The sequence below is a fragment of the Cervus canadensis genome, chromosome 23 (genome assembly GCF_019320065.1).
Source record: "Cervus canadensis isolate Bull #8, Minnesota chromosome 23, ASM1932006v1, whole genome shotgun sequence".
NCBI lineage: Eukaryota > Metazoa > Chordata > Mammalia > Artiodactyla > Cervidae > Cervus > Cervus canadensis.
The window spans coordinates 381,211-402,883 of record NC_057408.1 but is presented as its reverse complement, the minus strand read 5'-3'; the positions used below and the strand labels follow the sequence as shown (position 1 = coordinate 402,883).

The 21,673-nt window shown below is 42.8% G+C and overlaps 1 protein-coding gene across 2 annotated transcripts in view; it reads right to left on the bottom strand.

Annotated features, from left to right (window-relative positions):
• SETBP1 (SET binding protein 1) overlaps nt 1-21,673 on the bottom strand; it is a 401,443-nt gene that overhangs the window by 240,354 nt on the left and 139,416 nt on the right. The window lies entirely within an intron of this gene.

Sequence of the window (21,673 nt, the reverse complement as noted above, 5' to 3'; positions counted from 1 at the left end):
GAAACTATGCCAGGCTAAAGGGATTAAACTCAAGGACCAAAGCAACTGACCACTTTGCTCCTCTGTTGTAGAAATCTTCCTTGTTTTCATCTTTAGAACTCTTTTTGCTCCAGTAGTACTTCCTACTACAAGGCTACCTTCTCACATTTTTTGGTATTCTCTAAGTATAGCCATGGTGGTGAACATGCAGTGGGTGTCCAATGATTAGAAAAATAACAAATTATCAAAACAGAAACCTGATCATGGTTTTCATTCTTCTGCCAGAATGGAATTTGGAATGTGACCAGCCTCAGGATTTTACTAATTCTTATTCTTCCTAAGTGATTTTTTAAAAAGTCCAAGTATTTTCAGTTGTTCAGTTGACTTAATATGTTTAAATAAATTCACTTTAGATCTATCTTATCAGCAGAATTCAGTCTTATCAATAGAATTATACTTGATCAAAAGGAAAAAAAAAGTCCTTTAAAGTCACCAACGCAATAGAGTATTCAGTAACATTTATAAGATATTCTGCACTTGCAAACATGAGAAATGAGAAGGTGTGCTGGCAACCAAATTTGTTACATGTTAAAGTCTTAAGAATGGATCTACAGGTCTTGTAGTGGGACCTATTTGTCTCCATTCACCAAGTTTCTACTCTGTCATGAAATGCAGAATCAATCTTCTGCAAGGAGTTGGTAAAGAGACATTCACTACTGTTCATTCTTTTCCACTTATCTGATAGAGGTAACTGGAAAAAGGGTTTATCTTAATCTGTTCCAGCTGCCATACAAGATACCATATACTGGGTGGCTTAAGCAAGAGACATTTATTTTCTCCCAGTTTTGGAGGCTCAAAAGGCCATGATCAAGGTTCCCACAGGGTGCAGTTTCTTGTAAAAGTTACCTTCTTGGCTTACAGATGACCACCTTCTTGCTGGACCTCACATAGTAGAGAGAGAGCAAATCAGGTCTTGGGTGTCTCTTCTTTTAAGGGCACTAATCCTATAGGCTCAGCGTTTCACCCTTAAGATCTCATTTAACTTTACTTCCTTACTCCAAATATAGTTACATCAGAAGAAAGAGCTTAAATACATAAATTCTGTGGCACAACAGGGCAGTAGAGACTCCCTCTCTTTATTACTCTCCCCTCTCCTTCTTTCATCTACCCTCTTTCAGTCCAACCCTTCATATTATACAGAATAGGAAAAGTAGCCAATACTCAAGAAAATTTTTCAAAATAACTAAAACCAAATCAGAATGGATCAAAAACACCTCATTTCTTCAGCTGCCCCCAACATCCCCATACTCAAAGAGACACTTGGTTTAGTGGTATCTGAACTTTCATCCACTACATTGATGATGACTTATGATTAAGGAAGCATTGCCAGATTTGACAAGTTAGGACTTGCAGCTCCTCACAGACACTGAGTCCCATTGTTTCTACTGCGTGGGACAAGGCCACAGGGAACCTGCATAACGGCACTTCCTAACTGTAGCTCCCTGGGGCCCTGTTGGAAAAAGTCAGCTATGTAAGTTAGAAACCACTATAATGTTATCTCTTTTTTTAAAAAACAAGTGACTTAGAAACTCAAAAAAGAGTATTTCAAAACATTGTTTCAACAACAGCAAGATTTAGTACATAACCTTTTTAGAAGAACATTTTGAGATGTGACTACTTGGTAAGTATAATACAACCTAGTTTGTGTTTTGAAAAATTACTTTCACTCTTCCATGCTTTGCATGGAAACATGCCTATTCTTCTTCATTTAAAACCATTAATAAAAGGTCCCAAGGGTTGAATTTGCAATGCTTTTATAAATGTCCACTGTCCTTCCCTCTCTCCATTTTTTATTTGCTAAACTGGAGAGAAAGGTGCATACTCATGGAGAAGTTAGTTGGAGGCCTAGGGGGTAAACAAATACAGCACAAATACAAGCTCAAGGAGCTGCTAGATTTACTACACTGCAACTATAACATTTGGTTCCCCCATGGTCTCTACAAACTGTGCATTTACTTTTTGTGGCAGGAAACTACTTACCCAGGAAGAGAAAAGTTTGTTAAGTTCTGCTAAAAATACTGACCATCTAGGCTTACACTCACCAGGCTAAGGGCTCAATACATCTGTTATCTCTCTAGACCTTCACATAAGGTCAGGCCACAAAGGACCTCTAATGACTACCCACTGGATAGCTGAGAAATACATGTTGCAACAACAACCAAAAAATGAGTAAATGAGTTATCATGGGCTCTTCAGCTGCTTGATGCTCACCAACTGTCCTATTCTGAAGTCTGGTCTAATCAGTCTGGAGGCAGCAAACAACATGATTCCTATTAGGGAATTTCATTGCAAAGACAATACATAGGAAATACAAGTACATCTCTACTGACCTTTCTATAGGTAGTTTCAGTCCAGTGATGGGGGGATGCAGTTAGAATCTAGTTGTCCCACCACGACCACAAGATCTTACCTTGTTTTTCTCATTTTGGAAACTATACTGAGCGTTCTTTAATTAGGAAGTCCTTGATTTCCTACTATAGGCTCCAAAAGAGCTTTTTATAAGTTTCTTCTCTTTAAAAAGAAAAAGATATTTGTTACCAAATAGAACACGCCATGAGTGCTGAGTCCATGCTCACATCACCACTATTCCTACGTCGCGAGCTATATGCTCACCAGCAAGCACCTCTGAGGCCAATGGAGTGGAGGAGAAATGTCCCCCAGAGCATTCTCAGCCTGCACTGGATACAAAGAGTAAGCTCAAGAAATTGTAGTTTCTTTCCTTGGCCCCTTTGTGGGTCCCAAGCAGCTATTAGGGAGCATTGGTGCTCCTGGATTATGTGCTAAACAAACCAATATTTGAACCACAGAAAGGCCGGGCTGGGGCTGGGCTGATCTGCAGGGGCCTCCTTTGTCTGGGGGTTGGAATCATTCCCTGATTCCTTTTCACTACTCCTCCCCACCCCCAGCTCCTTCCCTTCTCCCAATTCATTCTTTAAGAATTTATCCTGCTGCTTCTTTAACTCAGCATGTGTCTGGGCAGATGTCCAAGAACAGCTCCCTTCAACGACGACAACAACAGGAACAGGAAAAAAAAACCCTCCACTTCAATTCAGTCCTCCCTGCTCTGGCTGGCTCGCCCTCTCCCTCCTGGCTTTTCACAGCTCGTGATTGATAATGTCCTCCTCTCTCTCACCCTGGGACTCCACATGCCTTTCTATTGGACAACATAGCCTCTGTGAGGCAACCTGGGAGCCCAGCCACTGGGCCCTGGGACCCCCTTGGGGTCTTTTGAGAGAGAAAAAAAAGAAAGGCCAGAAGGGGCCCTGGATAGGGGCAGGCCCAACAGGTACAAAGCAACCAGAGCACTGAATGGGGTGAGCCTTTGTGCCAGGGCCAGGCCCCGGCAGCAGGGAGAGGATGGGCAGCCCTGTGAGGAAGTCTTTCTGGGTGGACTCCCCATCTTTTTTTAAATTTTTTTATGCCTTAGTAAGAAAGGCAACTACACTGAGACTCCAAAGGACCAGGTATATTCTGAAACAGTGAAAATCACGCTACCTGAACTCTCCTTTTGAATTCTATGGCTTCCCTTGAAATTCCTCGAGAGAGGACATTGCATTTTCAATTGCATTCTGTTACAAAAAGATTCAACTAACATTTGCTGAGCACCTACTAAATCTCAGATACTATGCTACTCGTTTGCTCATTCATAATGACACTTAATCCTTGGAACAACAAAGTAGTAAATACTCCTTGTTACCAGATGTGGAAACTGAGGCCCATAGTGATGAATTCCCTTGTCCTGGATCACACGGCTAACACGCAGCAGTGTTGTGGGCTAAGACCCATATACCCATACTTTCTCTGCTCTATTCTGCTGCTTCAGTAAACTTTGAGAAATCAAAGAATAATTTAATGAAGAGCAAAGGAAGCGGCATTATTATTATTTCCTAGTATTATTATTTGCGCCATACAGTAAATTTGCAACAAGAAATCTGCATCACCCAGAAAATTAGTTTTTTCCCTTTCTCCTCATAACTGTCTTGGGATAAGTGGGTCAGATGAGGGTTACCCTAAAGTTGATGAACTACATTATCTCATTCTACCTCGGAAATGTTTTCTTGAATTTCCAATTCCATCATCTATCCTGTACATTTTTAAGTGGTTGGTTTGAAAGTGATCTGCTTGATTAGGATTTCTGTCATTTCTAAAACTGCACTTGAAAATATTGCCTACTTTATAAGGGACAACTCTTGTTTAAAGACAACTTCAGAAATATCCTGCAGGTACATCCATGCCATCTGTTAATGAAAATTATTATACAAAATTTCCTTTTTCCTTGTAGTTTCCAGCAAACTTACAAACCCAGTTAGTCCCCGACGTAGACAATTAGAGCCGTGAAGGAACCAGGTAGCTCCCGCCCCTTTTAGGTACTTCTGCTTTTCCCATAACTGTTGAATTTTGTATTGTGCATATAAACCTCTGAAATTCCTTCGGAAATAGATATGATAAAACTTCCTGATAAGTAAACAACCAGTATATATGTCTATCTCAGGCTGTCATCATAATCTAACACACCTTATTTAATGTCCACACCCAGGACAGAGCAGAGTAAGACAGAGCAAATTACTCAATAGAAGTGAAATCTGTGGCTGATTCATATCAATGTATGACAAAACCCACTGAAATGTTGTGAAGTAATTAGCCTCCAACTAATAAAAAAAAAAAAAAAAAGAATAACCACGAACCAAAAAAAAAAAAAACCTCTGACTTAGTGATGTGCTTGTCAGAGTCTATACCCCTCTCTTGGTGGAGGGTAGTGCGGATTCTATGGCTGCACCAAGACCAAGATGCTTTTGGCTCCTCTATCTTCCTGTGCTGAAGCCCAGGTTCTCAACGACCATTATAGTTTCCACCTCCTTTGTTCATCTGCTCCCCCAGCCACTCCCTTCCCTTGTTTCTCCTTCTTTCCTTCCCCTGCTTCTGCTGCTTCTCTCCTCCTCACCTTTTTTCCAGCTGCCTCAGAAAAGCAATACTTGGGGAAAGGAAAAAGGAGGGAGGAGGAGACAAGTCAAAAGTTACAATTTGTCATTTAGAAAAATAGTCTGCTAGTGTTAAACACTTAATGGGTCCTTCAGAAGCAAAAATAAGGACAAATCAGTTGAAATAGTATGTTAGACTCTCAGAAATAAAGAAGAACAATCAAGAAATGCACCAACAAATACCTGCTGTGCGTCTACTCTATGGAGGTCCTGGGCTGGTGGTGCAATAGTATTCAAACAAATGTTGTTGGAGACCCTTAACTTAAGGAGCATAGAGTCTAGTAAGCCATATGTGCCACAATGAATAGCCACATAAATGAATCATACAAAATTCTACATGTGATAGTACATGAAGCAAAGGAGCAGGTACTGGGGCAGAGTGTTCTAGAGACGATGTGTGCCAGGTTCTCAAAGGCAGGATGTGCTCTGACGAGGGCTCAAGAGAGGGAAGGCTTGGGATGGGCACTGAGGGTGAGTGAACGCTGGTGAGGAACCAAGAAGTAGAAGGGAGCTGCAGCCTTAAAATTCATCCTCTTGCCACCAATAACTGCTCTTAAGATTTAGACAGGAATGAACGGTGGAACCTGGATGGAATTTGAAGAGAGAATGAGTAATGCCTCTTACCAGGTCCCTGGGGAGTCATCTTATCAGCCATCTGGGATTATTGCTATGGTTGCTTGCATTAAGCCAAAGTATTTATTTACTAGGATTCACCACGTATTATTTTTTCTCCTAGATACAACTAATCCATACCCAAATGGTCTTCATCACATTGCTCACCTCAAGAACTTATAATAACCAAAAAGTGTGATGAAAAGAAAAGTCAAATCATTTATTTGTGAATCAAGAGGATTAGTCTCGAAGATCTTTTTGGTTCTAACATTCATGTTATCTCTCCTTCTATTTCTTTGGCACTCTGGCTAAGAAAAATTACACTTGTTTCCCCCTTGCACAAATGCTCAAAAGCAAAGAGTATGTTTTGCAGTAAAATTTGAATTTCCTTGACCCAAGAATGATTCTTCAGGTAGTACTGTCCTGCTGCTGCAGGATACAGAATGCCTTTCCATCAATATGTGGTACTGATGTCACCAATGGATGTGAGTTCTCATCACAGAGCAATTGTTTTCCGTACCAAAGGATGAAGCCAGGCATAAACAAAGAAATGCTATCTGTGTCTCGCTCAATTAAAGATATGCTTTTCATCTATTTAATTATTTTCTTAAAATATAATTGTTATTGCCAGAAAAGGAGGGAAGAGCTATCATCGGTTTTTTATTCTGTTAGGTATTCTCCCTCTGATAGATGGAAGCATGTATCTATTTTATGAATATCACCTGCAAGAAATCTAACCTAGGGATATTTATTTCTTCTTAGCCTAGTAAATGGTCTAAGATTTATAGTCTGCTTGATATTTTCGGTAGGCAACAATCTATCTAATGAATAACACATAAGGAGCAAGGCAAAGGTAAATTCTCATTTCTTTCTATAGCCAAACTGAAAACAATTGTTGGTGACTTTGAGCCACATGCATACATGTCTCTTGAGAAGAGGAAGTGCTGAGGATGGCTCAATCAGAGACCTAGGCATTCAAAAGGGGGAGGAGCCTCTGCCACGCATTGTGCCTGAAGGCCACAGTTTTTAGGTGTAGCTACTGTAGGGGCAATTTGAGGTTCAGTTCTTCAGGCTGATACCTATGACCTCTTCGGAAAACCAGCAGGAAAGGGTGGCCAGATGCAGAGCAGGGGTGGAGACGTGGGTTGCAAAGACAGGACTGCACTCTAGTGTCCCAACCTTAACACCAAGCCCTTTGTCCATGGCAGGTGGTGAATTCTGAAAGGAATTTGGGGATGAATAGCTAATTTAAAAACCTTTAGTCTTTCACATTTTGACTGGAACTTGTTTGCTAGTCAGGGGTTAAATATCCACTGACAATGATTTTAGAAGACAAATTTAAATTGATGAATATTTAGGTGCATGGCTGCTGGATGCTATGAAGAGAGTGAAAAGGGAGGCAACATGATTATTATGCTCAGGAAGTTCTGATTTCCCTGATGCTACCTGGAACTGCTTGGTGATGACAGAGTTGGGATTAGATAGCCTGAGCTTAAGTAACTCTCTTTTCACACTCCCTAAGAGAAGGATGGGGCTGCTGAATTTAAAGGGCCACAAATGGAGGGTGCAAACTTCTTCTCCAAATCAGTCATACTCCAACCTGGACAATTCCATTCTGCAAAGCAGAAGTCACTTTTGTACTGATAAATGTAGTGACTCAATCAACACACAGTGATTGAACACTTAAGAAAAAATCAAAGGGAAAAAAGGGAGAGCTAAGTGGGGATATAACCAGAAGAGGAGGATATCCTTTGGACAGTGGCTCCAGGGAACGACAGTCTCTTCTGCCTTTCTGCTCTACACAGTGCCACTCCAGAAGGAGCTGAGCTGCTACAGATGTGGGTATGGATCCCCAAGGGAGGTGATCATATCTGTGGACAGCGCACACATCCCCAAGTACACCGAGGAGATCCATGCCCTGGCTAACCTGCTTTGATTCTAAACAGATTGAACACTGACATCTGCTTCACCATCTCCACCCATGGTTCTCCTCTGCCATGGGTGGAGAGAGAAACCAAGGAGCCAGTCTATTTCAGTACACTCAACAATGCTACAAGCACTTATTTAACACCAAGCCATATGTCAGGAACAGAGGAAGAGAAGGGAGCAATCCAAAGCTTCTCAGAAGCCAGGGAGAAGAGAGACAAGTGCATAAACAAGAAACATGAAATGAAGCAAATCCTCCATTAGAAGGCTGCCTAGAGGAGCATGGGGCCAGCCACAGGTGAGGAGACAACTAGTCTACTCAAAAAAAAAAAAAAAAAAAAAAGGAGACATTTGAGCTTGGAAAGCCTCTGGAGAGGCCAATTTTGAAAGGTTACTCTAGGCAGAAGGAACACTGCATAGGGGCCCATCGGGCACAGCAGGACAGAGAAAGTTTAAGGAAATTCAGGAGACTGCTGTGACCAAAATACCAGGTGCAATGGAAAGAGAGATGACTCAGATTGTGGAGAGCTTGGTTTCTGCCTTGCAGAGTTTGGATTTTATTCTGTGAGCGCCGGAGAGCCAGTAGAGGCTTTTAAGAAGGCCTTGCAGGGAAGGAGCTAATGTTCTGATTTTGTACTTGAAAACAATTGTAGCGCAAACAGGTTTTGCCTAAGGCCATTCAGCCAGTGAGGTCTGGAACACAGGTCTTCCTACGTGCAACCCAGACTGCTTTCCACCAACGCAGGCTGATTCCAGAGTCAATATATCATTGTGGGAAGCAATATATCTTTTTGGACATCCTGTGGGAAGCAGAATCCGTACCTGCCAATAAGAAATTGCGATCCTTACTTCAGTGAAAGGAAATGTTACTTTGATGGCTTCCAAGTTATCAAGTATATATTTCTATTGAGTCACTTACCATAATGTCACTGTGACTAGTGACCCACCTGCCTTTCTGTGCTAAATTGTGAGTTCCCTGCAGTCAGGGACTACAGCTTCAGTCAGTCCTTCAGATAAGTGTTAACGGAATAACGTCCATGTGCCAGGCACTGTGCTGGCCCCAGGGTACGCCACCCCAGGTGACCTGGACACGGACTACTGTGGACTCTGGAGTCATTCCATCTGTGCATTCCCCATGCCTGCACTCAGGCCTGACTTCCAATATGGTGTGTGAATGACAGAGTGAGCAGGGCTGCTAGTGTTGCACTATTTTCCCCCACATATCACGGAAGTTTCTCTGAAGTTGTGCCTGGTGTGTGCACAGGTTGTCAAGGGAAAAAGCCCCCTTCGCATCCTTCCATTCAGAAATGCCAGGCTTAGGGCACACACACCAGGCTTAGGCACACACACCAGGCTGGACATCACAGTGTCAGACCAAATAGAGAATGAGCAGGTGCGAGAGCGCTCAGAGTTGGTGGCCAGGAAAGCATCTCATCAGAAGCCACGGAAGTTAGGAAACTAACGGGGCAATGCCTTCCACTGCCTTCTAGGGTCCTCTCCTGAACAATTATAATTCTCAACTCTCTTGTGTGACTGAAGAAGACACTAAAGCCCTGAAACATAGAAACCACTAGGCTGGAGGTTCAGCTTTGGACTCCAGAACCCAAATTCCAACCATGTTACTGCCTGCCTGCCACGTGTCGTCTAGCTGGGTGGCTTCAAGCCCAGACTGGACCAGCCGAGTGGGAATGTCCTCCTGCTGGACAGGCCAGAAAGGGCCACCAGTGACCGCAGCCACTCCCTGCTGACTCAGCCAGCCTCCTTAAGCCCCTGGACCAGCAGGCCTGGTCCAGCTTCCAGGTGCCTGCTCAACTCATTCCCAGCAGTGAGCAACGTGTACAACAAGTACAATAGTTTTTGTCCCAGACTGATCCTGTGTGCCCTAACCTGACTCTGGACCCTTACCTTTTCCTGCTGCTTGGGATCATTATACTTTATCTTGTTCCCAAGGGAACCAGTAGGTTACAAGCAGTCCTACTCCATTCTGGAAGAATCATTCTCAATGGAAATTCTTAGTATCCACTTGCTGCCTGCTGGCTTTACTTTAACCCTAGAACAGCTTTATCACCTGAGCCAAAGTTGAATAAGACAGTTGCACCATGTGTGGCCTCCATATGAACATGAAAACATGCTTCAGTATGGTGCTGTGAGAAAACACTGGATTCGGAGTAGAAAGTTCTGGGTGGAAGTCTCACTTCTGCTCCCACCATAGGCCCTTGAGTGGGTGATTGACCTCTGGGGGCCTACTTCGTGCCATAACACAGGGGCGCCCTCTGCCCCCATTTGGGAGGTTGTACAGATGAAATGAGAGACAGGGCTTCCTTTTCTGCTTGTCCCTCCATCTACTTCCAAAAATCTGTGATGGTCTGCAATGAAGGAAACATATACAGTAAGCCTTACCATAAGAAGAAAAGATCCAATTCTTTGTGGAGGAAGGATGAGACAGAAAGAAGCATATCCATACTCTCAGCTGACCGAGTAACAGGGAAGGGTTTAGAAGTTCTGATGATAGAGGGGAAGAGCAGTAGGTACATCTGATGTTTGGTATTGCTGCCCAAGGGAAACCAGGTGATCGGCCACCTCCACCTAAAGATGGCATTTTGATTTGTCTTTTGAAAAAGCAACAGGACACATGTACCAAGTGAAAAACGGAAGTCTACTCCCACTCTCAAGTATCTGTCCTAATGAAACGATCCCAGAAATAAAAAGCTATATAAGAACTGCTCAGCTGCTTTCAAAAATCCAATAATAGCAGACTATTAACATATTTTTAATCTATATTCACTCAATGAAATATTATCTGCTCATTAAAATTGAGAAGAAAACAGGGAAAGTAACCATGACAATGTTAAGTGAAGGCAAATGCAAATGGATACAAACAACGATTAGCGCGCCACAGGATTTTTTTTCACAGAGATAGATGGTAGAGAGGAGTATTCTAACAACCGAACCTAATCCTGTTAGGCTGGTGAGATTGTGTGTATGAGTGTGTGTGTTTCTTTTCATGAAAAGAAATCTCAAAATATTTTTACAAATGTTTTTGTGAAGACAGCTAATATCAAAGAAGTAATAGGTCATGCCTCTGAGCTCTCTGCAGGTCACCTTTAACTGTGTAAAAGGCAGGCAGGGGTGATTTCAATCCTCTTAAAAGTGCCTATTATCACTGGGGGATGGGAGTAGTGGTTAAGAAACTAAACAAAACCCACTAAGGACACATGTGGCCTTGGCAACCTTTGGTTACTACCCCAAGGGCCACTAGTTTTAAATCCAAGGAGTCTGTGCATCAGAGTTGAGAGCTCACTCCTCTGGGAGTCTTGGTTCAGTGTGGCCTGACACGGCCAAAGTCACTTCCCAGCTCCTGCCTCACTTCCTAGTCTGCAAAGCAAAGGGATTGAGATCAACAAATTCTGAAGTCCTTCTTTTTTTAAGGGTTCAGTGACTTTATGATCCTCTGAATCTCTACCAGAATAAATTCATTTTTATAAGTGAAGCCCTTTATAATAAAACATCTCTACAGTAATAATAATAATTCTGCCTCTCAAAAGGCAACCACAGACTAACAAGAGTGTGAATGTGGAGTTAGATGAAGGTTTGAATCCAATTTGCCACTTCCCAGATGTTTATACTATTTTAGGAAATCAATCAATCTTGCTGTAAAAGAGAATTAAATGTGATAATTTATGAAATTCCACATGAATGGTGAGTGGCCAAAAATACTTAACTACATTGAAGCCAAATGGCAAATAAATAACAAAATATATGTCATATACAATAATCTTTCTATTCTTGGAAGATGTCAATATATTCTGAAAGACTATAATTTCCAAGAATCGTTAAGAGCCAGATTTTCTCAGGTTTGCTTGGTACATATGTTTTGTTGGTTTTCAAAAGGTCACATAATCTTATTGTCCATTGTCCTCAGGAAGGCACATGTGTTCTAACTTATGTTTGGAAAGTGTGGCCACTCATAGTGCATCTCCTGGTTTGACTGAGACCCATGTTCAACCCAGACCAAGATGACTCTCTGACTTTAAAGAATGTTCACGGTCACCTAACCCCAGCCCCAACCAACCCTAACCTAACCACTAAGGTACAACACTCAAGTGCAGTGCTGAGTTCTGCACTTGGAAGGTCTAATGGACAAAGACACAGACTGGATATTATATTTCTGAGACCCCAGTATTTAACCATATGACCCTAGCAAAGTCATTTGCCCAGTCTGGGCTGTGGTTGTCTGGTGAGGGGGCTGGTCTGGAATGTAATTAAGGCTTCAGTGAGCAGTTGGCACTCTTAGTAAATTCTCTTAGTAAATGCTTTGGTTCTAACTTCATTCCTACATGAAGTCGCTTGGATCCAGGGCCTCTTGCTTTTACCCTCAATGATGCAGTTGGGCTGGTGTTGCTGTATAGATCTGCTTCCTGTCAACTGAGAGGATGCACAAGATAAACCTGGAGGCCCCTGTGTGCTGTCTGGATTTAACCCAGGGGCAATATTATCATCTGACCCCAAACAGAACAAGCCCCAGAAGATCATCCATTTTCTTAAATCACTGGCTGGATCCATGTTTAATGCATTCTTGTCAACCAAGAGCAAGACACACAGTCTTGCTCATTCTGGATCGGAAAGAGGCAAAAAGACCCATGGAAGAGGAAAGGAGGTGGAGAAAGTGACAAATCTGAAAGGCACTTTTTAAAATTTTGAGAATGTGCTTCTTTGTTAAGACTAGGACACTCTGAGATGATGAACTGAGGTGTTCTATTCTACTGAACACAGACTGTGGCAGGTTATAAAAGCAGCCAGCTAAGGATTCATTCGTGGTGAATCTGAACCTCTTCTTTTTTCAGATGTTCAGAGAAGGGACTTCTGTCTGGTCTTGATATCGGGATATCAATGGGAAATGTCCCTTCTAGTAAAGGTAGGCATAGAGGCACCGCTAAGATACAAAACTTACCAGGGCCTGTAGAGTCTGGTCATCCCCCGCCACCCACCGTACCCCTCCCTGTGGGTTCCCTCCCTCTCCCCTCAACCACCTTCGCCCTTCGGCCAGCTGCTGACTTGTCCCTGTATTTTCCCAGGATAGGCTTCACTACTGCCCCTCCAGCCAGTCCCTAAATCCTTCCTGAGTATTTACATTGTAGCTTTGCTTGCACCTGCTCCAGAGACCCTGCCTTTCTCTCCCTGCAAAACCGTCTGCCCTAAGCAAACCCCCCCACCCCACCCATTAGCAGATTCCCAGGCAGATGACGCCACAGAATGAAAACTACACCACAGAATGAAAAAGGCCAGTGGAGGCTGCAATTCCCCTCCCTGCCTGCTTGCTCGGCCTGCCTGGCTCTGGCTTTTGTAGAAAGCTCCCCGGGAGCCTCCCTCCTCTCCCTCTCCTCCTCGCAGGCCTCTTTTCTCATCTGCTGTCCCTTGTCTCCCAGGCTCTCTCTCCACTGTTTCTCTAATTTGTTTATTGACTTGGGGAATCAAATCACCTTTGTGCAGACAAAGAAACAGCCTGGTGTAACGGAAGATGCGTTTATTTGGAATCAGGAAAGCTGTATTTAGATGCAGACTCAGGATGGAGGGCCGAGAGGGTCCTCCAATATCATCTCGTTCGAGCTTCTCACTTCCCAGATGAAGAAACTGAAGGCCCGGAGAGGCTGCAGTTTCCTGGTCACTGGGCATCTGTGTGTCCTTAGGCTGTCGTTTTGCCTATCTCAGTTTCAGTTTCCTCATCTGCCTGGCAACAGAAACAATATGTTTCAACCGCAAAGGCCATCTTAAGGATGGAAATTGTGCTGATTGACCAGAGCAGTAAATGTGTAATCCTGACTCCATTTTCATCCTTAACAGAGGAGTATGTCTGGCTAGGGAACCCACATGGCAAGTCCTTTAAAGTCAGAGACCTGTGTGAGCAGAAGTACTTAAGGTTTCAGGGAATGGATGCAAGCTTGTTGCACTCTGAACTGTGGCCTCCTCTGTCAAGTAATGCACAAATCAGGTATTTGTATATGTATATTTGATTTATACCAAATCATGGTATTCCAGGAGGTCAGAAACTGAACAGATTTTTTTTTTTAAGAAAAAACTGGATTGTATTTCATAATCAGATTTGGAGAAGAGTGTACCTTGCTGACTTCATGGAACTTCTGGGACAATGAAGCAAGAAAGAAGTATAAACTAGAAAGCACCACAGGCCCAAATCACACAAAGATATTAAACACTGGTATTAATAGTACCCAAAAGTTGCTGCTGCTGCTAAGTCGCTTCAGTCGTGTCCAACTCTGTGCGACCCCATAGATGGCAGCCCACCAGGCTCCCCCGTCCCTGGGATTCTCCAGGCAAGAACACTGGAGTGGGTTGCCATTTCCTTCTCCAATGCATGAAAGTGAAAAGTGAAAGTGAAGTCGCTCAGTTGTGTCCAACTCTTTGCGACCCCATGGACTGCAGCCCACCAGGCTCCTCAGTCCATGGGATTTTCCAGGCAAGAGTACTGGAGTGAGTTGCCATTGCCTTCTCCAAGTACCCAAAAGTAGTGTCAACCATAACAAAAACAACCAAAATATGATAATTATGAGAGATGAAAGATATGTTAACTAACCATATTGTGTTAAACACTTCACAATATATACATATATTGAATTATATACAATGAATACATACATTGTACACCTTAAACTTAATGTTATATGTCAATTATATCTTACAACTGGAAGAAAAAAGAAGTAATGTCAAAAAGGCTTCAGATATCCGGAACCCCAGTCCTAAGAAAATGACCAAGGTAAATAGCAGCAACAGAGGAGACTGGTAAAATGAATCTTATTGGACATCCTGAACAACTTTTGCCCATTTTTTCCTTCCTTGCCCCCTAGGAAGTAGACGCAGACTCCTCCTTACGGCACTCCATCTTCAAACCCAACTCATAAAATTCAATTCAAAAACCTTGCTAATAGCTCCCATCGCTAAGTTCTGAGGTCCTGATGAATTTTATTATACAGTTTAATGTTAGATTGTATATAGTCTAATTCTCTTTCCTCACCAAGAGAGAATCTTTTCTTTGGGTGAAGTGGGGAGGAGCACAGAGGGAAGAGGTCCCACAGCTTGTTGCCCAACCAGGGATCTTAGTTCCCCAACTAGAGACTGAACCCAGGCCCCATGGCAGTGCAAGTACAGAGTCCTAACCACTGGACTGCCAGGGAATTCCCAAGATGAATTCTTACGGGTAGGAACTATATTTTCTTTTATTATCTTTTGTTGCCCAACATGCACCAGGCATGTAGTAAGAGCTTAGTAAATATCGGTGAGTAGCTCAATTTCTAAACTGAAGAGAGAATAAGAATCCAAGTCTATACTGAGCTCCTGGCACCGTATGTGTCAGGCCCAACAGTTCCACAACTTCCCACCAAGTTCTCCCTGCCCAGCAGTGTATTTATGATACTAGAGGCAGTAACATGGCCCAATTTATGAGATTTTAACAGACACAGTACAGCTAAAGAGAATTCAAAGACCCTGAATTCCACATACTTCAAGGTCACAGCCCCCTCCACACACCTGCGCTCATGCTATTTCACCTACCAGGAAAGCCTCCTCTCCAAATCTGATTACCAAATACAATTCAGTTTTTTAAAAAACCTCTTCAAACTCTGACCTCCTAGAATACCATGTACAGCTGCATGAGTTGTGTGCTACCTAACATAGGAGGCCACAGTTCAGAGTTCAAGCCTGCATCCATCCCTGAAGCCTTAAGTACGTCTCCTCACTTGGAGCTCTGACTTTAAAGGACTTACCATGTGCCCCCCCCCTAATGAAATATGTACTCATTAGGAAGGGAATTTTCTTTAGCCTCTGCTTACTGCTAGAAGCATCTACTTCCTAGGTCACATAAAATTTGGCATAATTTAAGCCAACAGATAATATTTCTGCTTTGCCAGTCTGGATGTTTGAGAAGCCATAGATACCCTTCACTCTATTTATTGTAATAAATTCCATTTTAAGGAACTGGAGGCATTTGACTGGGCTCTTGGACTATTCGGTTTACTTCTGATTCCTTTGGGCCAGAGCTCTTTCCAACCTCACAGAGCTACCTCCACTTCTCAAGTCTGCAGAGAAAATAAATCTATCCTCTTCCTCCATCACTCTGCCTCTTCCTCTCTACTTCTACCCAGAAGAACAAATGCAAGATTTATGGCTGAATCAAAAACAGAAGCCTTACAGCTCATGTCTCAGTGCAACTTCTTCTTTCAGAACCCAGAAACACAAGGAGTGTTGAACCCAAGGTCTACACTAAAGAGAGAGAGCAGAGTGGGATTAAGGAATGAAGGAGAAGAAATCGAGGGCACACAAAGCCTGGGTGGACTTCACGACTGGGGAAAGACCCTCGATCCAGAGAAAGGGCAAACTCTCTTCAGTTCAGCACCACTTTCAGGAAAATTTTCCCTGTATTCTGGGGACGAAGAAATGACTCACAATCTACCCATCTAATCTAAATGTTAAGAGCTGTTCCTATAAGCCCCTCCATCTCCATATTGCAAGAATCCCAGCTCACAGCAGCCCTAAGAGACAAGGTTGTTCTTTCTCACTTTACATATAATGAAACGAAGTCAAGGCTTTCTGTTCTCAGCCAAAGACTGTAAACTAGAGCTGAAAACTCAAGTCTGAGTGGCTCTGAAGTAATTTCCTTTTTACTCCAGTCTATAGGCAAATGCTTTATTTTCTGGCCCATCCAGGGAATTTATTGTCAAAGCCATCATTTTGGAATTTTTGAACATCATTTGAATGTTTACTAGTTCGGATAAAGAACTTGTCTTCCCAAGCAAAGGGCAAAACTGCTGAGGGCAGGAAACAGGTCACACGTGGCATATCATCTGAGGCACTCAGTCAGGCCCTCTGAGAAATTTGCCATCTGATTTCACTGGGCCAGAGCTCCTCCCTTCACACTGCAAACTCCATTTCCACCACAACTACCTCACATTGGGCGCAGGTTTTGCACAAAGCAGGTTTTTAGTATATTTTCGTAAAACTTTGCCCAAATCAAATAAGCAAGAAGTAGCTTCTGGAAGAATCTATCTTCTGCTTTTCAGGTGAGGTTCTCTGATCACCTGCTCTGTTTTCTAACTTCCTTTCCCTACACCCCCACTGGGTTTGGAGCCCCTTCTCCATTACTTTAGCCCTTGCGTCAACTATAGACCACCTCAGGTCACATTTTGCCTCCATCTCCCATTAGGCTAGGAGTTCCTAGAGGGCAAGAGCTCTTGCCCTTACTCATCACTATATTTTCAGCCTATAGGACTTGCTAAATTATTTGTGAACTCAAAGCAGGAATTGGACCAATGGACTTATAAATCTGGCCTGGCGAACAGGGCCACCAGCACTGTTCTAACACCCCAGCAGACTTGTGGTCCCAGTCCAGAAACAGATGTGGTCTATTAGGGTATCAGCTCTCAGAGGACTCTGAGTTTATGACTCACGACTTGCATCTGCAGAGCCTTGCACAGTGTCTGGCACACTCCACAGAATGACTATGTGTATGTGGAATAAATTAATTACTGACTTCAAACTGGAGCAGTTCCCACATACTCTCTCTTTCCTCAGAAGGCAAAGTTGTGTAAGTTTCCCTTTTTAATGATTGGCAAAGTCATAGAAATTTAGAGTCTGATGGAGATGGAGAGCTGATTCCAATTTCTCATTTACAGATGGGAACACTGAAGTCCAAGATCTCACAGAAGGCCTCCTACTCTCAGTCTAGCACGCATTCAACTCTGCCACTGTCACATCTTGCAGGAAATCCAAGAGCCTGGGAGGCCTATGGCTGAGCCACAAGACTCTTGGCGCCTTTTTTCCCATCTCTGTCCAGCACTTGTCTCTTGATAGTGAAGAGAGTTTTCTCTAGGAAAAAGGTTGGGAAAAGAGCCTTTTTTCTTCCCAAGCAGAAGCCAGAAGGTTTTTCTGTACTCTGACATTCTAGGACAGGATCCATCTTCATATAGTATCTTCCAAAGGCAATGCCTCAAAGTCATTCTTCATGAAAGGATAGAGTCATAGAATGGACTGCTGAACTTGAGTTTTGTTTGACTGTAGAAAAATCAATGGAAAAGGATTCTGAGAAACAACTTAGTGCCTTCCTCCCCAGTGACCCAGCAGTAAAGAATTTGCCTGCAATGCAGGAGACCCAGGTTCCATCCCTGGGTCAGAATGATCCCCTGGAGGAGGGCATGGCAACCCTCTCCAATATTCTTGCCTGGAGAATCCCATGGACAGAGGGGCCTGGGGGGCTATAGTCCACGGGGTCACAAAGAGTCAGACACGACTGAAGTGACTTAGCATACACACACGCATACTCATCCCCTTTTGTAGCCTGTTTCCTCTCTGCTCTATGGATAACTGGCATTCAAAATCAACATGTCATTGATATGAGCCCAAAGAAACCCCTTAGAGTCACTTATTGTTAATGCCACGGAAGCAACAATCTTGGCACCACTCCTGACCTGTGGAGCTTTCACATTAAAGAAAACAATCTTGAAATTAGAGAAAGCCTAGACCTGCGGGAGTATGGGCATTCTCCGTGCTCTAAGCTCATCCAATCAGAAATGCTTAGAAACGTTGCCCACGACTTGTCATTTTCCAGCTCACATGTTGGAATCATCCCAGCTCACAACTAGAAACTTGATTTTCAGGGTGTTAGTAGGAGGTGATTCAATGTACAACTGGAGAACAGCCATCAGTGTTGACACACAAGAAGCAACCGCCCACAGTCCAAGAAAAGGTGCTCTGCCAGGACACCATTCAAGTGGATGGCACACTATGCCAAGCTGATGTACAAAAATATCTCAAATACAGTGATGGGGAGAATAAAATGAAGTGTTCATTTAAGAAAATAATTCACCCACAATAGCTTGAGAGACCATTTCCTCTGGCTCAGCTATTTTCTAAAGAAATTAGGGAGCACTAAAAATCAAATAGGATTCTAATCAAATCACAGATATTCAAAGAGCCTTTGTGTATCAATAAAAAGTATAGAATTGGGAGGAAAAAATGAATTTATTCAAGCATTTTTAGGAATGAGACCACTATCAATGTGGCATATGGCATAACCTCTGCAAATGTGTATTGTGTATGCCATGGGTAAAGAGAAGCTGAAGGACAGAGGCAAAGGGGGATGTCTATCGAGGCTTATGCAGAGGTTTCCTCCCATGAGACACAGAGCAACCCTACACTGCACTCTCTGTGCCTCGCATAGTTCTAAACTCCACGAGCCCTGAGACTGGTGTTGCGGCAGCTGCTCAGGCCACTGGTCCAATATACCTGGGCCTCCTGGAGCTCATTTCTATAGGGAACAAGATCACATGGTTATTCTCCAGTGAAACAGTGAGTTGTCCTGCTCAAAACAGCTGTCTGTAGGAACATGAAAAGGACAACAGGCTCAATGACTATGCCAGCACTTGGGCCAGTTGCCCTAAGAATCCCCATCCTTGTTGGGAACCCCACTGACAGGCAGTGGTTGGAGGCCTCTTATAGACACTGAGTCACAATACATTGGTACCTCCACATGGCGGCATGTGCTAAGGTATAGTTTTAACCTTCCCAGTGGAAGAGGAAAGAAAAACAAAGGCTGACATTCATTTGTCAATACAAAGGTTTAACTGCAACTTTAAATAAAATTACCTTCTGCCCTCATATTTCCTCAGATCTGTGGGTATCTTCAACAGTCACGGTAAACACTATATTTCAAAATTGCAAGTTCTACCTGGTAATAAGTCCTCCATACTCAGGTGGGCAGAGTTCAGTCAGTCCACACGACTGTGCTAAGAAGGAGGGAAGATAACGGTCAACCCTACAGGAAACCCATAACTGTTTTTTTCAGCCAGAACAAATATTTCACCATTTTTATTGGTGTCTCCTTCCTTTTACAGAGCGTGTGAGGTAATGCCACAAGGACATCCGTGAATTATATAGTGCATGTGCATATGGGCATGTATATGTGTGAACACAGGTGTATGCAACCATGTGTGTATTTACTGAAACATCTCAGCCTGGTGGAATGTTCAAAGGGGGATGGAGCTAGACAGGTGCATGAGGCAGGGTTGCAGCCTGGAAAATCCCTTGCTAGAATGGTTTTGTCTTTTTACAACTAAGTGTAAAGAGACAAAAGAAATATAAAGAAACATAAAGAACTGTATTTTCAAAGAATTGCAAATTTAAGATCTGGTCTAAAGTCATCTACAAAATACTCAAAAGGAATAAGCAATAGAATTTTTCAAGAAATCCGGGTTCAAGTCCTGGCTCTAAGGTGAGCCACGAGCTCTCTGGCACTTTCCCTCTTGGGGTTTCAGCTTTCTAATGCAGCTCTCTAATACAAAATGAGAAAGGTGGGCCTTTGCTGGGTCCTGGATCCCTCTCAGAATCTTTGGAAATTTACATAGCTCTCCCTAGAAAACGCACATATTCACAGCTCAATACAATTCTGCATGACATTTCCAAGGCACTGACCACCTGAAGCCTCTCCCTAGATTAGGCTGCTATTCAGCATCCATTCAGGCTTTAAAAATTCTTCTTTACATTTCTGAGCAAGAAAATCAGGACCTGTGGGCTTCCATTTCAACATCTCTTTTCCTCATTCCCTCAACACAGTGATCTACCTGCAAAATTACATCAAGTACTAAAGCTTGAAAGTTCTATAAAACTGTTTCACAAACCCAAGTGGGCATGATATGTTAGGAAGCAAAAGATATTACAATTAAGGTTTCCAATCCAGAAATCAAATGTCATTCACTCAGCTGCGAAAGCGATTGTCAGGAAAGCTTTGGGAATTAATATCTCACATGTGACTCAGTTTCTTTAGGGGTTTTTCTACTTGAAATGTGCTTGAATATAATTGTGAATGGACGCCAGGAAACCATGAAGATGGGCACATTTCTTTCAACCCAATATTATAAAGTTATCAACTTTCCATCTTTATAAAGAGGTTGGAATATACTTTCCATTTCCTTCCCTGAAAACTGTGTAATTTTCAAACTTAGAAGGTGCCTCAGACATCGTCTAGGTCATGATCTTCACTTCAGATGAAGGCTCACAAAGGTGAATGCTCACCAGGTAGAATGGGACTCAGACTCAGTTCTATTGACTCTCAAATATTGATTTTTTTTCCTTATCCTTTGCTGCCTATTTCAGAGGCCTCACACAGGAAAATAAAGCAGATTGAATATATGTTGGGAGGAGAGGGAAGGTGGGGATATTTTGTAAAATGAAGAAAAGGATACCCATGGATAAGAACTCTCCTGCTGCTTTTCTTTTCAACAAATGTAGTGAGATAAAATCCATTAAAGCCATGGGACCTGTCTAAATGGGGAAGAAAATAACCCATGCAGGGAGGCTCTAAAGACAATTTCCCCTTTTCAGAGCAGATGGGAGCCTGGAGGAGTGGGTCAGTCCCAGCACTGGCTCTTCCAAGAAGGTATAGAGGCTCCCACTTTCTGCATGAAGATTTTCCTGAAAAAGATTATTCTGAGTGTTTCTATTGTATAACCTGCTTATAATCCACTGACCACCCCCAGGCTCCAGAGACTCACTCTCCTGTCCACTTTAGATAGATCGTCCATGAATCACACCTCCTAACACCTGGGCTGGAATTTTCTCCACTCAAAATACCTCCCTCCACACTTTGGGACATGTAGGTAGTGAGAGACAAAGCTTTTGTTTAAAGCAACAATATTATCTGTATATGAGCAACAATATTATCTGTATATGAGACTTCATCAAGAAAAACTGACAGAGAGTCATCCATAGATCCAGCAAGATGCTAAAGGCCATGAGTAACCCCTAGACCTAGTCTGTATGGGCCAGATCCCCTTACATCCATTTCCCAAGACAATTCCAAAGAGTCTTTCTGGATGGCATGTTAGTTTTCTTTTTAAAGTCTGAGATCAGGAATCACATACACACACCACACTTCCCTGGGACATCTAAGTCCAGACTAGGAGATCAGAGGTTATACATACTTACGGAATTAATTTTTTGAATTTTCAAGTTTTCACAGAGCTGCCCTTATATGAGAATGAAGAGAAATTTGTTTTTAGGATTATCCAATTGGGTTTTGAAAGTCATATTACCCAGATTTATCCAGCTGTTTCTTA